The sequence below is a fragment of the Lutra lutra genome, chromosome 14 (assembly GCF_902655055.1).
Source record: "Lutra lutra chromosome 14, mLutLut1.2, whole genome shotgun sequence".
Lineage (NCBI taxonomy): Eukaryota > Metazoa > Chordata > Mammalia > Carnivora > Mustelidae > Lutra > Lutra lutra.
Genome location: NC_062291.1, coordinates 81,599,120 through 81,612,701, shown reverse-complemented (window position 1 = coordinate 81,612,701; position 13,582 = coordinate 81,599,120). Strand labels below are relative to the sequence as shown.

Genomic DNA, 13,582 nt, shown 5'->3' with positions numbered 1-13,582 from the left:
GAGACCACGCTCTGGGAAGGGCAAAGGCAGTGCGGGGTCCATGGAGGTGAGGCCTGTGGACCGTAGGAAAAGCAACAGCCAACGGCACAGTGGGCCCAGACTTCCGCATGGGGGCGGGGGTGTCACCCAGGAAGGGGGAATTGGAATGGGGGCGCCCACAAGAGGATTCACCAGAGCAGAGGTCCAGGACCCTACCAGGTCTTAAGAGGGTGTTTTCGTCACGTGGGCCACAGCCGCGCATCTGAGCCCTGCCCGCATCCCTGCCCCCGCTCCGTTGTGGCACACGTTTGGGGTATAAACCCACATACACGTGTACCTGGGCAATTACGACGCAACCTACATGACTCACAGTGGGCTGATCTCTCCAAGTCTCCCCCCAAAGCAGCAGGCACAGAAATGGCAGCCACACAAGCAGGAAACAGGGAGCCCGGCTCCTAGGGCCGGCTCTCATGCCAGCCATTTGGCTCTCTGGCCTCTGTGTCCCTCATCTGTGAAGTGGGGACAGTGTCCTGGGTGAGGTAGGGACCAGCTGTGGCCTACAATGGGCATAGCCTGCAGGCTGTATCCCGATGAGCTCCAGGAGCTCCGGGCTCACGGCCTCGGGCGTGGGGCTGGGAGGGAGACAGAAGGGGCTCCAGGAGGCCCCATCTTCCCACCTTGCTTGCAGGCACAGCCTGCTCCAGACGGCTGTGCCTCTGGCCCCCTCTCTGCGACCCCAATTCGGGCCTCCCATCTGGGTCCCCACTTGTGGCAACAACATGGACCCCTGCCACGCAGACTGAGCTCTGACACCCCCAATGTGTTCCTAGGCCCCCACAATATTCCCCGGCTCCGAGTTCCCAGGACCTCTCTCAGCAGCAGGGGACCAGAGAGGGTAGGTGGGGAAACCGAGTCTGGGCACGCTCAGCCTGGACTGCAAATAGAGGATCTGGAGTCAGACACACCGGGTTCGACTCCCAGGCTGTTACTGTCCCAGATGCTCCAGTTTCTATTTAAAAACTGTGTTTACCCTACAAGCTGGTCGCACAAAGGAGGAAAAGTGCCACAGCTAGCACCTGGTAAATGCTGGATTATTCCAGAAAGACGGCTATTCTTGTCATTGCCTGAGAGATCAGGAAGCCCAAGCCACCCCCTGGCAGCCCTCAGCAGAGCCAGGAGGCTGCTGGCTGCTCACGGCCCAGCCCACCCATCTCCCAGCAGCTGAAGGATACCAACCGTTTCCAGCACGGCCCATCAAGAGCCGCTGTCCAAACCAACCCTTGCTGGACCAGACCCAGCCCTCCCCGGCTCGGAGCTGCAATGCAAGATTCGATCTTAAATATCTCAGATTCCCGACGATCTTCTGCCAAATGGGGGCCTGTCCTGCTCCCTGACTGCCTTCAGAGGGTCCCTCCCAGAGTAGCCCTGAAACCCTGAGCCTCCCCAGACCTTGGCTCGCAGAACCCTCCAGAGACTTCTGCTTTGGCCCCTGGAGTCCCGGGTTCCCTTGGCTTCCCCACACATTCCACCCACTGCCCCTAGATCTGGGAGCAGGGGTGGGGGTGTTCTCAGGTCTGCGGAGAGGATCTGGGACACTAGGAGGCCCTGGTGAGCTTCCTTCCTGGCAAGTGAAGAGGCAGAGCAGAAGTCTATTCTAAACTACTCTGCAAGGGGGACACCTGGGTGGCTCAGTCACCTGACTTCAGCTCAGGTCATTATCTCAGGGTCCTGGGATCAAGCCCTATGTTGGGCTCCCTCTGCCCCTCCTCCTGCTCATTGCTCGTTCTCCCTCTCCCTCCCCCCGTCTCGTTCTAAAATGCATAAATAAAATCTAAAAAAAAAAAAAAGATGTTATATGATGCGGTGCCTGGGGGGGGCCAGTTGGTTAAGCAGCCAACTCTTGATTTCAGGTTACGATGTCACAGTCGTGGAATTGAGCCTAAAGTCCAGTCCACGGTGGGTTTGGAGCCTGCTTAAGATTCTCTCTCTCCTCCTCCCTCTGCCCCCCCCCAATAAAAATAAAATATCCTTAAGCTGTTTTATATGAAGACACTGGTGCTTCCCCTTTACTGGCAGGTTCTAAACCAGTTAACCTCTTCTCCTTCCCTGCTGTCCTTGTTCTGGTTTGCCAGAACAAAACCAGGAATGTCTTCCACACGCGACCCGGATCCCGCCGGCCCCCAGACACAGTATCCATGAGACCCATGAAGCCTCCGGGCGGAATGCTGGAGAGGGAGACCAAGGGGCCCCTTGGGAGGCATAGCGGGGCAGGGACAGCAGGGGGACACGGAGGGACAGCGGGGTCCATTCGGCTCTGAGCTGGGGTTGCACACATGGGCAGGGATGGGAAGGGCACACAGGGGGCCCTGGGGCCAGGGCCCTGCCAACCCCCCCAGTCAGCTCCTGGCCTGTCTCAGTCTCCACACCTGTAAAAGGGCAAGTGGGGTGGAGACAGGATCTGAAGATCCAGGCTCCTTGGAGCTTTTAAATGCTTCAAAGCAGCAGAACCTGCTGGGACACTGGGCGGCTAGGACACTAGGAATTCACAAGGAACCCGATACAAACAGGAGCTGCTCCAGCTGAATTAGGGGTCAGGTCGGGAAGCCACCTGGATCCCGCTAATTTCCGGGGACCAGAGCAGAACTGGGACTTGGGGCCCCCTCGCCTGAGGACGCTGAGCCCACACTCTCTGCCCTGCGGCTTGGAGCTCCTCTGGCCGCTGTGACTCGATCCTCCCAGCACCAGGCCCGCCTAGCAGGACTTCACAGCACAGGTCCCTGGTGGCCGACTCGATTTAAAAGTCCACCGGACTAATTTAAAGCGGTGCAGAAACAAACAGAGAGACAGTAGTCACAGGTAACACTGCTCATGCCAGACCACGGGTTCAAAGGCCAGCTCTGAGCAGCTGTGTGAACCCAGGCGAGTCACTCAACCTCCCGAAATAATGAGTTAACCGTCCCATACAGTTGCTTTGAGGGTAGATTATCCCGTTAGTGATCATGTCTGGCTCAGGAGGTCCCCATCTGTGTTTTCCCAACAACCTTAGGAAGAAGACATGACTCACCACCTGTGGGGAGGAAGCTAATGCCCAGAGAGGTTAAGTAACATGCCCAAGGGCGAACAGCTGAGCTGCGTCACACCCCGAGAGCAGGTTCCAGAACCTGTGCGCTTACCCACCAGGCTCCAAAGACCAGGGCACATGAGAAAACACTCAGATTCCGTGGAAGTCTTTACTTGGAAGTATAGGCCTCACTGCGACATGTACAGCCTGATCAATGAGCTCTTCCCAGCCCTGGGTCAGCCCGAGCCAGAAGCCATGAGCGATCTCTGGTCAGGCACCAGGAAGGGAGGAGACAGGGCTCACGGCAGGCTCACCTGTACCCCAAGCATCCTGCAAGGGCAGCCGTGTCATCTGTAAAATGCAGACGGAGAACAGAGAGGCAAACGAGCCCACGTAGGGTCACACGCCTGCCCTGGGCCGCAAAGCCCCGGGCCTTCCCCAGCTCCCCTGTGCCCAGGCCAGGGCTGGTCAGGCTGAGAGACATCCATGCAGGCCTCCTGCCACCCTGTTGCCGCTTCTGACAGGCCACCGCTGCCCCCTCCCTGCCATCAGCTCTCTTTACAATCCCACATTTCAACGACCAGAGAAAACGCTACAGAGCCGTGGTGAGAAGACCCAGGCCAGCCCGACGCCTGCCTCCAGGTGCTGAACTCCCCAGCACGGGGTGGATGGGAGGGCAAGACAGCAACATGAATCCCCCAGCAGTGGCCATCCAGGTAGTCCCATGAGGGGCATCTGCTCCTGAGACAAGGGTGGACCCTGCCTCGGGCCTTCTCCTGCCGCCCACCACGTTTCAGTCATGCTTTGGGGCCTTTAAAGGAATCCTGCCGCAGCAAAGGGCTCTGCTCTAGCCAGTCCGCCGTCTCCAAGCTACACACCCCAGGCCCGCTTGGGTCCTCAGCCCCAATCCCTGAACTCTGTCATTCAGAGCCTGCAGCGTGTCCAGCCCTGTGCCCTCTCGGGGTAGGACATGGAGCAAACACAGTCCCTGCTGGCCAGGGTCTCCCCTGTGCTGCCGTCCTCACCCTGGACACCTCATCCCCCTGCCTTCTGCGTCGGACACACATTCCGTGCCCAGCACCAGACTGGGGACTCTTCTCCCTACATGCCACTGCACACACAGGAGCTGCTCGCAAAGCCGAGCTGCCTTCCAGATGCACTCTGGGTGGCAGGAGCAGGCGGCCGAGCAACAGTGGGGTCCACCTCCTGGCAGGGGGGTCAGGGAGGCAGGGAGCGCCACCTGCTCCTCCCTGCACAGTAAGCTGGGATACAGCCGACTGCATCCTCTTTAAAGAAAAGCCGACTTTTCCCATCAAGCATCCTTCCTTCGGGGTGAGGCTAGCCCCATGGTGGGCCACACCAAGCCCTGCCTGCCTGTCACAGGGCTGTGAGCAGCCAGAGAGATCATCATGGCCGTACCTGGACTCTTCTCTCCCCCCACCCCAAGGCCATAAACTTCTGAGCAAGGCCAACCCCGCCCCCACATGAAGGGAAGGCCAGGAGCCAGCCTGTGAGAACATTCTGGTTACGGTCTCCGGGGCAAATTTTCAAAGTGGTACCGTGACTCATCCCAGTGCACGACCCCCGTGATCCTACCCAGAACGGGGGGTTTGGCTGAGCCTGACCTCCGGGATGCCCCTGGGCCTCTGCTGGGTCGGGCCCGCAGCCTCGGGTCCTGCTGGGCTGTGCAGACGAGGAGACGAGGCATTCCACTGACCTCTCTCTGCAGCTGTGTGTTTACTGAGCCCTTCCCATACAGGAGGTGCTCAGGACACAAAGGAATGCTTCCCCGTCCCAATCCCCACTTTACGGATGAGAAAACTGAGGCTCAGGGCTCTTCCAGCTGGAAAGCGGCTGGGCCAGATGTGGGCCTGGGGCTCCTCTCCGGGGAACACGGGCTGCGTCCCTGCAGCACCACCCCAGGTGAGGGCCCGGGAGCAGCATCAAAGGGTCCCTCCTCCCACACGAGCACTCGCACAACACGGCCAGGCTCTCATCCAGGTGCAGGGACGGCTGGGACACGTGTGCTAGCAGCTTCCTAGGAGCTGCCTTCCTAGCCTGGGGTGGGGACCCTGGAGGAGTCAGCTCCTTCCCCCGAAAACAGCACTTTCTCTGCGTACCGTGGGGCTGGAAGGGGCCACAAACATGAAAGTGGCTGGGAAGCCGGAGGGCCTCTCTCCCACTCAGTTTAACAAACTCAGAGCGCCCCCCACGTGCTGGGCAATGTGGGGAGAGCAAAACTGGCAAAGACCCATCTGTTCTCTCAAGAAGCAGGGTGGGAGAGAGCAGGGAGGCAGACGAGGCGGCCAGAGTCTGGGGTCTTCCCTCCTTTCTTGTGGGCAGGGAGCCCATGGCACCCAGGCCTGGGAGGGGGGCCGGGGCTCCCCGTCAGGAGGCTCTGGGGCGGCGGGTAGGACGGCATTCAGCGGCCTGGCAAGGTCAGGCTGGCTACATGCAAGGGGGCCAAGCAAACACACCAGTGGAGGGAGAATAATGTAAACCAGGTTTCTCCCCATAAGAGAAGGAAGGTACAAATCTGCAAAGGCATCAGCCGGGCTGAAGCCCAGGGTGTCGGCCTGGAGTCCAAGGTGGCGGGGAGAACATGCTGTCTTTGAGAGACACGGATGCAGAGGTTCCAGCGGACGGACGTGTGAACGCACGGGGACATGCATGCATATGTGTCCAACCTCCATCCACGGAGAGGGTCAGAGAGCAGTGACACTCAGAGGCATGGGAAGAGCGTCGAGTGCACTGGGGTTCAATTCTACCTACCACTATCCACTAAAAGGAACGAGGGCTCCTCAAGAAATGGCCAGCTCCAGGGTTGAGGCAAAGACAGAACATTGTTTTGTGCCAGAAAACTAAGGAAGGGTTCTGAGAATGACGGGATGGGCCAAAAAGCCACACCGCCAGCTGGAAAGATGGCCACTGGCCACATCGGGGATGCTGTGAGCCTCGAAATAAATTCTGATGATAACAGATTATAACCTATCAAACAAAATAGAATTCCATACGTCCACACTGGTTGAAGTAAGTGAGTGGTGAGAAAAAAATCTTCTTTACCGTAGAATGCCAACAACAAATGTAAGAACGAAAAGATGGAAAGGCATCAGCAAGCATCATAGAAGCAGCGACAGATATTGGAGCAGAGAAGCGGAGTGAGGAGAGGGATTTCACAGCCTCCATGTAGCCCCCACAAAGGGTCATAAGTCACAAAGGGAAGAAAGCTCAGAAGTTTGCACAACTTTAAGACACTCACCATCGTAATCGACGTTGCCACCACCAACACCGGAGCAAACAGACACCCCGCGCCTCCTGACAGGACGCCCTGAGGAGCACTTCTGTGACAGTCCGGCCCACAGTGCGTGACCCAGGTCACATCATGAGGAAAGGTCAAGTAAAGTGCATGTCCTGGGCTCCTCAAGAGGGGAGCCGAGGGGAGGCTGGCGAAGCGGCCCAGACCGACGAGGCGGTCTCGAGAGAGGCCCATGGAGCTGCCTGTCCTGGACCGACGCTCCTAGCTGCGAAGGACATCAGGGACCAACGGGGGAAGCCTGGCCAGGTCTGGCCCTGGGGGACAGGTACATGCAATTGTTTTCTATTCTGGAAATCTCAGGAATGGCTTGGAAAATAAGAAGCTGGGGGAAGCCAAGAGAGTACCAGGTAGTTCTCCTGGAGGTGAGGTGTGTTTGGGCCCTGGCGTGGGCTCTGTCATGGGCTTCTGTTGGCCACAGGTTACCCCTGCCCATGAGACCGTCCCGCTGCTCCTCCGAGCTCCCCACAGGAAGCGGGGACGTGCCCTCAGGGCCCTTCCATGTGAAGGACTCTGGGAATTCCTTCATTAGGGAAGGCCTCCAAGTCAGCAGGACTTGGGCGAGGAAGGGGCGGCAGCAGAGGCGGAAGGCATGGCGTGAATGAAGGCCTGGAGATGGGACGGGGCACCGCGGGCTGGAGGGCCCGGAGGGCCGCCTCCTCAAGAGGGCACCCGGCCTCTTGTGCTCGTAGGTGAGGCTGGGAGGCCCCCCCAAGCTCAGAGCACTCGCGGGTCTCAGGCTCCTCTCCCCTGAGAAGGTGCCAGATGGCAAAGGGGAAAAGGCCTGGCGAGCTGATGTGAGGCTTTAATTTCCGGGGCCCCAGCCGCCAGGAGGCTCTTGCCACAGCAGCAGCAGAGAAACCCTAAGACCCAGCACCTCCATGTTTTCCAGGCCTTGGTGACCCTGCCTGTGGGGGCAGCAGAGGATGGCGAGGGCCTGGAGGGAGGGCAGGACCCCCAGGCCTGCTGCCCCAGTCCCAGCACAGACACACAGCTGCTTCGAGGAAGAGTGGGCACGCAAGCGGGTGTGGCCGGCATGTGGGCTGGGCGGGCGTGAGTGTGAGTGTGTTTGGGAGGGAGCCTGGGTGTGGATATGTGTGTGCGTGTGTGGCCTGGATATGTACACGTGAGGGTGTGGGACCTGGGCGTGAGTCTGGTGTGAGTGTGGGACCAGGGCGTGAGTGTGTGGGACAGGGATGTCACGCGTGAGCTGGTGTGCACCCGGCCCCTCCCCGGACCCGGCAGCAGGGCGCCCTCTAGCGGCCACAGCAGAGGCGGTGCGGGGAGGAAGGGAAAATGAAAGCGGACCCTGCCAGATCTGGGCGGAGGCAACACGCCCAAGGCAGCCGCAGGGTGTGAGAACAGGAAGGAAGAGCCCAAGGGTGAACCTGGAGAACACAGCGAAGGCCAGGCTGTACCTTCCCCTGGGGTCCCGCCTAGGGGAGCAGTGAGTTGTCTTAGTGACCATGACTGTCTTAGATGATGGCCGTGTTGGCTTGGCCCTTCAGCTAGGAGAGTCCCAAGATGGTCTTCTGACGGCCCCTCTCCAGCTAGGGCTGGCTCAGGGCTCTCTGCCAGTGACACACCTAACCTCCCACCCTGTTCTGGGGTCTACAGTCTGCAATGCCAGAGAAGACAGCCCTGAGCACCCCCTCAGTGCTGGGGAGGCTGGGATGCCCCCCTTGAGTGCCTGCCACTCTTCCACAGATCAAAATGTGTGTGTGTAAGCTGGTGTGTAGGGTGTGTGTATAAGCTGATATGTGTGTGTGAGCCGTTGTATAGGGTGTGTGTATAAGCTGGTGTGTAGGGTATGTGTGTGTAAGCCGGTGTGTAGGGGGTATGCATGTGTATAAGTTGGTGTGTAGGGTGTGTGTGTGTGTAAGCCAGTGTGTAGGGGGTATGCCTGTGTGTGAGCTGGTATGTAGGGATATGTGTGTGTGCGTGTGTAAGCTGGTGTGTAGGGTGAAATGAGGCCACCCCCTGCTGGCCCCCAGGAGGGAATGCCACAGGGAGGTCGCAGACAGCTGCGCACGTGTGGTGGCCAGAGAAGGCACTGCTTTCACCGCCAAAGGGATGGGAGCCCCTTGCCCTGATCCCTTCTAGATGAAACACCTCAGGGGGAGCAGAACGCACCTTGGCTGTGTCGCGTTGTAAGGGGAGGCAGGAGGAGCCGGGGGAGCTGTCACCGGGCCAGCCCCAGTCTGAGCGGTGGGAAACTTCCCTACGAAGAGACCTCCGGGCGGTGATTTACTCTTGTGGGCGAGGAGGGGTCCTCCATGGGCACGGGGGTCAGGGCAGAGCTGCCCGCAGGCTTGAGGACATTGGGGTACTTGGGTTGGTTTCTGTTTGTGAACTAATGAAGCTATACTTTTATTTTTTTATATTTTTTTGAAAGAGAGAGAGAGCGAGCGAGCACAAGCAAGTGCGAGCAGGAGACGGGGACCAGGGGCAGATGGAGAGAGGGAAGCAGGCTCCAGGCTCAATGCGGAGCCCGACACAGGCCTCCGTCTCACGACCCTGAGATCAGGACCGGAGCCAAAATCAAGAGTTGGACACTTAACCGACTGAGCCGCCCAGAAACCCCTGAAGTTGTACTTTCAGGAGGTTTTCTTTTTTTGGAATCTTCCAAATTCACACACCTGTGGGCGGGGGGCACAAGTGTACTTAAAAAAAAAATAACTCGTCTGGAGTCTCATCATAAAATACTGAGAAGACACTTAACTAAATCCTCTGTGACAATCAGATGTCCTTCCTTCCAGTCTCTCGCTACTCGGCTGTCTACACACCTGTGTGTAGCTCTGCCTGTGGTTTTCCCGGCCAGGCTCCAGCCCTGGCAGTAACAGCCCAGGACCTGGAGCAGGAGGTCACAGGCCGGGTGGAACCGGAGGCCTGAAGGACAGGGCCTCGGCTTCCGCCTCCGCAAGCAGGGACTGTGGCACTAACTGTGTCTGTCAGTGGGGACACAGGACCAGCCCCTGGGCTCGTCCACGGACCAGAAGCACAGAGAAGACTCCCCATCGGCAGCCTCAGGAAGGATTCGAGGCTTCGTGTCACTCCGGCCTCTGGCTGCTGCTGCCCCTTCTTCAGCCTGCCCAGAAGGAGGGCTGCCAGCCTCTGCAGGTCATCTCTAGTGACAAGGACACCCCCTCTCCAGGCAGCTCATTCTATGTTGCGACGGCTCTGGCAAACCTTTGTGGGCAACTCCCTCTGAGCTTAAATGAGGTGCTTTCCAGCACATTCTAGAGCAGGGAGAAAGCCAGTGGTGGTATAAGCTGAAAGCCATTGTGGTCTCTTTCTGCCCCTTGAAAAGGGCAGCATGGGGACCTATCAGCACGTAAAGATAGGGGAGTCCTGGGGCAGGCTCCCCAGTGGGCATATCTCAGAAAGAAACCCACATGGCTGACCAGCCAGGGAGAGCTCAGAGGCTGGAGGTACCACTGGGCCCCTTGCTCTACTGCTCACAAAACTCCTAATTCAATGGCCCACTTTTCCCACAAAGGCCAGAGGAGGCGTCAGCTTCAGGCAGCGATAGATCCAGATGCTCTAATCAGGTCACCACAATCTCTCTCTCCCCATCTCCAGACTCCACTTTGACCCTCGATCAGGGTTCTCTCTGGGGTGCCAGAGATGGCCACTGGAACTTCCTGGCTTACGCTTCACCGGCCATTTTCCTAGAGGTTCTGGAAAATCCTGGGCTAACTCACCAGCCCGACTGAGATCACAACCCCAGCAACTGTGGCCAGGAGCTCTGCATGCTTCAGACTGGCCAAGCCTGAGTCCCATGCCCAGGCCTGTGCCTGCCAGGGTGCTGGGGGTAGACGAGGGTGACCCCAAAGAAACACAAGGATCACACCCAGCACAGGCGGAAACAAAAGGTGCCCACCACCCCACCCTATTTATGTACTACGGCCCTTCAGAATGCCCCCAACCATGGTACATCGAAGTTTTATCACCCTTAAGAGGAATTCTGGCCCCCCTTGGGAGCAACATCACCCCTACCGGGCATGCATGGGCTGAAGTGAGGGGCCAGTGTCCCCTCACCAACAGCCAATCAAAGAGCAAGTAAACCCAGCAGGTGTGGAGGAAGGCCAACCCAGGCAGAGCCGGAGGGCAAGGCCAAGAGGGGTGTGTCCCGCCCACCACCCGGCCCCACCTCTCCCACCCTGGCAGCCACTGACCTCACCACCCACGCCCACCTGTGCCTCTCCCATGCCTTCTCACCCGAGGCCCCTGTGGGTCCCTCCCCAGTTCCCAGGGGCACCCAGCATCCGGGTGGACTGGAATGCTGGGAGCTGACATTGCCCAAGGCCCCTAAGCCTGGAAACTAGGAAGACCACAGGCCTCCCCTTCAAACAGCCCAGTGGGGAAGAGTCTGGAAGCAAGAGGAGCCCTGCCCACGGCAGGCAGAGCCGAAGTGGTCCCACACGGCCACTGTGGGAGTCCGGCATCACCTGCTGGATCACATGCACTCCCCACGACACTGCAATTCCAACGCAAACCTCTACCCTACGAGGACCACGCCCACGTGCCCAGAACACGATCAGACGTTCCTGGCAGCACTTCAAAGAACGGCCACACCAGGACCCACCCAAGTGTCCCCACCAGGGAAGGGGAGGAATGGGGCGTGTTCATAGCACGGATGCAGGACCACCAGGTTGAACCACTTATGCTCCGTGAAACATGTGGTAACTCCAGACAAAGCTCAGCTCAGGAAGACCCGACTGCATCCTGGAGGGAAGCTGACCCACACGGGAGAGCCAGAGAACACCACGAAGGGGTTCCCATGCAGGGTGCCATGGAGGCCTCCGTGGCTTCCCAGCCCCATGGGGCGCAGAGCACATGGTAGCTGTCCTCTGGGGCCTGTGTGTCATGAGTGCCATCTGCAGGGGAAAGGGGGAGGTGCAGCCCCCCCCACTCCTTACAGAAATGCAGGGAGCAATGGGACCCAAGGTGGCCAGCAAGAACTTTCTAGCAGCTGCACTGACAAAAATAAGAATAAGCAGGTGAAATTAACATAAGATGTCAGCCTCTGCGCATGTAATCAGTAGACAACACGACAAATGAGCTTTTCCACATTTTTTGTCTCCCGTTCAGTCTTTAGATCTGTATTCCGTACTTCGAGCACATCTGACTGAGACCAGCCACAGTTCAAGGCAGCCTGTGGCCCCCGAACTCAGCAGCACAGCTCTAGAGTGGCCAGTGACAGAGAGGTCCCCACCCACTCTCCCGCGCACAGAACCCGGCCCCCTCTTAGCCAGTTGGCTCACTGGCCCTTACCTGAACCGGAGCCCCTTTCACTCTGTGCTGCACGCCGACAAAGGCAGATTCACATCCTTACGACAAACAACAAGACAGGAAACTGCACCGCCTTCCGGAAAAGACAGACTAAGCCCCAGCCTCTGCGCTCAAGGCCAGGGGAGGCTCTGCCCCGAGGGGAGACGGTATCCCAGACACCATCAGCGTCACCCACCCCTGCTGAAGGCCCGTCGGGTGTCAGGCACCAAACGGTACCTAAGTACAGCATCTCCTGAGGTGTTTAAAATAAGTTAGTGTGGCCATGGAAAGATGCCACCGAACACCATCCAAGGAAGTAGCAAGTTGTACAGTAATATAATGCTGTTTTCATAAAAAAAATCTTTATATAATATATATATATAAAAGCATGCACATGTATACACACACGCACGCACACACACACTCATGTGTGTGTACCAAACGTTTATCTGCACACAGTGAGCAGCCTAGAAAGGTCTGGCCAACTGTTGATGAGGCTGATGTCCCTGGAAGACGGCACTGGGGGGACTCTGAAAAGCGCCAGCCCCGGCGATGGGAGGCAGGACAGAAGCAGCACCATGCAGCGGGGGCGGCACCGTCAACAGAGCGTCCGCCAGACGGTGGCCAGCCCCCCAGCTCAGCGACAGGCCTGGGCTCTGCACCTTTAGGGATCGGTGGAATTAGGGCCCTTGGAGCTCCAGGCTGCTCTCCTGAAATGCTTCCGAGGTTGGTGGGTGGGGTCTCCCTTACTTCCTTAGGCCAGACATAGCCAAGGGGACCCAGAAAACCCTCCCTTTGAGGGCCAATATTTCAGCTGTGCCAGGAGCTTGAAGAGAGCTGCTAGTGCCCTGGAAGGGTCCAGGCCGTGGCCAGAAGGGACTTTCTGGCCGCAGATCCACCCGCATCAAGCCTTCCTCATTCACCTTGTGTCCACCCCAAACCCACAAGTCTCCTGGGTCTCACACACGAGAGAGGGGCTTCACAATGAATAGGACCTTCTAATCCATTTCCCTGACCCTGGTTTGCTTTTGTTTTTATTTTTTGTTTTTGTCTTTTTAAGATTTATTTAATTTTAAAGAGAGAACGAATGTGACTGGGGGGAGGGGCAGAAGGGGAGAATCTCCAGCAGGCGCCCCACTAAGAAGGGAACCCAACACAGGGCTCAGTCTCATGACCCGAGATCATGATCTTAGCTAAAACCAAGAGTCGGACACCCAACCGACTGAGCCACCCAGATGTCCCACTTCTCTGACCCCATTAAGCAGATCACTCAGGACAGATGCCACCCTCCTCTCCTCTCCCACCCCTACTGAATCCAAGTACCCCTTGGTACTTGAGTAACCATATTTTAGCCAAGTCTCTCCAGCATCTACAAAATTATACTGAACAGCCACAATCAAACCCATCTGGAAAACACAAGCCAATGCTCTGATGTCTAAGACATCCTCCACAAGCCAAACCCTGAAACCGCAAGGCACCTGCCCATGCCCACAAGCACCTGACCTGCGAAGTGTCACTGGGGACCCGCCCAAGACTAGGCTGCACTTCTGACCCAGGAGATTAACACAAGCTCCTCTGGAGACCAAGGTTTGGTTCCAAGGGGTCCCTGACCAAGGAAGGATCTGCTCTCTTGAGGTTCTCTGTCTCCCACAAACAGACAAGGCAGAGCCCCAGAAGGAGGGTGACCAGGACGGGCACCAGCTGGAAGCTCCAGGGGCAGGGAAGGCTCTGACCACCTGGCCCAAAGGAGCACGGCCCAAATTCAGCCCGACCTGCTGTGGCCGGGGACAGCTTGGAGCCCTTGCTCTTTCTCTCCATGCTCCACCCTATTCGAACCCCAGTTTTCAGTCTTGGACCTACTTGACCACTCCTGCGACGAAAAGATCAGCGAGGCCCGGCCTTAGGGCACACTTACACAGAGGTCAGCGGATGTCCATATGCCATTCTTTTTGGAA

The 13,582-nt window shown here is 58.0% G+C and overlaps 1 protein-coding gene across 2 annotated transcripts in view; it reads right to left on the bottom strand.

Annotated features, from left to right (window-relative positions):
• Positions 1 to 13,582, bottom strand: part of LHPP (phospholysine phosphohistidine inorganic pyrophosphate phosphatase) — a 121,730-nt gene that overhangs the window by 59,053 nt on the left and 49,095 nt on the right. The window lies entirely within an intron of this gene.